The sequence below is a fragment of the Mustela lutreola genome, chromosome 7, assembly GCF_030435805.1.
Source record: "Mustela lutreola isolate mMusLut2 chromosome 7, mMusLut2.pri, whole genome shotgun sequence".
NCBI classification, from domain to species: Eukaryota; Metazoa; Chordata; class Mammalia; order Carnivora; family Mustelidae; genus Mustela; species Mustela lutreola.
Window position 1 is genome coordinate 130009544 of NC_081296.1, and position 4090 is coordinate 130013633.

Consider the following 4090-nt stretch of genomic DNA (forward strand, 5'->3'; position numbering starts at 1 on the left):
AAAGTTAGTATTTTCCCTCCTTCTCAAGCTATATGGAAGGAAGTCATTATGTACAACCAACACTTAAAGAGGAGAGAGTTACTGTTACAACTTACTGTATTAATCAATTTGGACTCTGGAAGTATAAAACTTGGCTCTGAAGTACAAGGCATAGTGTGGATCTCAGCAACTTTAAAATAAATTTCTCCAACTATGGCCTCATGGTCCACTCCTATTCCTATTTCTGATGATGACTTCATTTCTGTTCTGCTAGGAAAATGAACTCTCTTTTCAGTGATCCTATATGTCATCAGTAATTTTTTGGTGGGTTCTCCATCTTTTCAAAATGCCAGAAGGCTGCTCTTTTCATCTTAATTCTGGAGAAAAATCAAGAACAACCAGCCCTTTTTCACTGACATTTTGAAATAAAGCTGATATCTAAAAATCTTTCAATCTAAGTTTCCTAGACTACATTTGTCATCTTTTAGCATGAGTTATGGTCCCTGGTTTTAATGGAGATACATTACTGACCAACAAGAATACTTCTGGTATCCAAGAATCCCTTTGTTCTAAGATCAGTACAAAAAATAGGACTGGTATATTGGCATCTTAAAACTTTGAAAAGTTTGAGCAAGCTTTTAAGTTAAAGCTGCCTCAAAAGGCAACACTGATTTAGACAATTTGAAGAATCTCTTGAGACAGGTATCTATTTCTCTCTGACTCTGAACACTTCTCCCCATCTCAAACTTCCCCACCGCATCCACACACACATTACTGCTTCCTTTAAAGAGTTTCTTACTAAACAACTCTTTCAACCTGCCACAAACTACACTATATTCCTCTACCCTGTAGGTACAAATAATCTTTAGTGCATACTATTATCCCACTCCCTATTAGGGTAAATGGGGACCCTTCCCCCAAGCACTGGATAAATCAGTGGCTCTGATCTCAGTTTTCTCTCATCGCCCACAAACTGTTATTCATAAATAGGTAATTATATCTTGCACTCATAAGAAAAATGCTTGGTTTAGTAATTTATTTGGATTGTCTGGGTTTTGCCATTTTTTCAAATTGTATGTTTCAGATGGGTGTGAAAAAGTTTACTGGGTCTATTACACATTATCTCCATGTGTTTTCTTTATCTCTATATCTCAATACTAATGCCTTGGCTTACATATCATACCAAAGACAGTTCTTTTTGGTTCATGACTTGTTACTATACTTAATGTAAAGATAATCTTGATAATTTTCTGTTTTATATGAATAATGAAACTACTCAAAACAAGAAAATTCAAATATGACACTTTATTATTTAAATGTTACATCTTCATTCATAATAGAATGGCTATAAATATAATACTATTCTGAACTATGCTATTCTTAGATTAAAAATAATTGCACATGTAAAAGCATGTTATATAAATGAAATTCATGATTATTTGCATGGAATTTACACATAATTTGGTTCTAGATTTTTAATAATCCTCAGTGAGATGGGGCTTCTGAGTGGCTCACTTGGTTAAGTGTCCAACTCTTCTTTTTGGCTCAGGTCATAATCTTACAGGTAGTGAAACTGAGCCCTGCTTTGGGCTCCATGTTCTGTAGGGAGTAAGTCTGCTTAAAGATTCTCTCCTTTCCCCTCTCCCTCTGCTCCTCCCTTAATGCACATGCACACTCTCTCTCTTTCTCTAAGATAAATAAATAAATAAATAAATCTTTATATGAATAATCCTAGATGATGAGAATATAAAAAGAAGAAACTGTAAATTGAGGCTTTTAGAACATAGTAATACTTGAAAGATTTTTCTAGACATCCATGATAAAAGAATTATTAGATATTACTTCAACACTAATTTTGATTGCATTCATTTTATGATTCTATTAAATAAATGCACTTATTTGTATCAGAGAAGTAGTTCATGCTTCTTATAAATTGCTGTAAAGAACCTACTGAGAAGACGGAAATAAACACTTTGAATTCTTTAATGAAGTTTGTGAATAAAGACTACTGGAATTACAAGAAGAATGAATGAAGTAAGTTATGTTCAAAGATTATTTTACCAACTCATTTGACATATAATCAAACATGGGGGGAAATAAAAAAACTTCTAAGGTTACAATGGCCATCATTAATGTTACTTCTTTTTTATTTTCCCTTTACCTGACACATGAAGAAAAATCCAGAAGTTGAAAACCAGTAAGCACCTGAAAGTCAACCTTTTCATTCACTCAATGATGGGTCAGAGTCAATGTGACTATTTCATGTCAACCTCTGAACTCCTGGACAGAATGAACCTAGCAGCTGCTATCATTTGTTGGCCATACTGTGATGAAAATATTATATATAAACTTCTACCTTTCTAGTTATATTATCCAATATGCATAGAATGAGAATTGTTTATAATTCCCATTAAGTCTGAGAAGAACTAAACCAGATCATTCCTACAAATCAATCTTGACTGAACTAAAAAAGAAATCTCAAATACAAGAATATTATTCTTAAATAAATATTTCCAAGCCAAGAAGATTTACTTGATGCAATTAGAATAAAACTTCAGATAAGAGGTTGGAAACACAGATGCCTTAGCATCATCGGTTTTGATTTTAAAATGTGGCCTACAAAAGGTAGCAGGGCAAATAAATTACACATTACTTCTACTGGAAATAGCTTTATAATATTTAAATTCTTATTAATTTATATCCTTATTAATTTAGTGATATTGTTAGATGGATAAATCAAAGTAAAACACTTCTCAAGAACTCTTTCTCCCTGTTTTCAGAAGCAACTAAAATGTTATCTGTATGTCATTATCCATTCTTACACATTTAATCAAGACTTGGTTTTATAGTAATGTTATAGAAGTCGTTAGCTTGATCTTTCCTTTGGCTAATCGATTTTTTTTCTATTTCTAAATATATATAAACTGGATAATTAGAACTATGCAGGAACTATGTATCTCTGTTACTAAATATATAGAAACTCTACTTATATATTTAAACCATCCTTGAAACTTTCTAACAGCATAGAAAAAATATTACTTTTGTACAAAATTAATAGAAGTAAGGCTCTAGAAAAATTACCTACTCTTTTTTGAACCTCCTTTGTATAGAAAACAATATTCCTCATGACAATTTCTCTTTTCAATATTTCAAGTTTCATATCTAAGCATACCTTTAGAAGAAGGAGGTGAAGGAAAATTCAAGGTGAAAGAGAGAGGAGAGGAGTACTAAGATTAATTGATCATCTAGCATGCAAACACTATGTCAATGTATAAATTGAATCATCTCATAATGAGAAAGTGGCCAGGATCATCACCAATTGTAAAATGAGCCAACTGTAAATTAGAGATATTAAATAGCTTTTCTTTAGTCATTCAACTCTTAAGAAAATCTTAACAGTGTCTAATTCAGAAAAGTATACTCACAAACTTCTTACTCTGCATACATCAATTTATTTGGAATTTTTGTAACTCACCATGTTCTTTCACTCACTCTTGTCCTCAGCTCTTTCCTCCTGTGTCCTTTTGTGACCTCCCCCTTGTTGAAGTCTAATTCAGTTTACCAGGCTCAGGTCTCATCCAATTTTGTCTCTAATAACTAACTGATATTCCTCTCCTGATGCACCCTGTTTAATGTAAATAAATGCTGAATACCACAACTATTCTCTTGCCAGCCATCTTTAAAAACCAAAAGGCAGTACAATATGGTATTTATCTTGGTTTCCAGAGAACCTGAAATGTGTGTGAAGTCTTTTGTGCAAGCTTTTAAATGAAGAATGAACACAAGTGAATGAGCAAAGATCCACCAAACTGAATGACAAAAGGGGCAGGGCAGGTTGGGGGGAGGGTGTATCATTCACAATGTTTCTTCATCCACCAAGTGTTTGTTAATATTTTCCTACACTTTTGAACATTTTTATCATGGTGTGCCACAGTTAAAAATATTGACGCTTGATTTCTAAAGAGTGATTTATATGGTAGACTTTTTCCTACACTGGTTTGGCATTCAACTACTCTTCTTTGTCACTATTTATTGTGTCTGCAAAGCAAAGGAAGACATCTTGTTTTGCTTTGTTGTAATACCCACTTTTCCTTTTACGGAGGCCTTTACT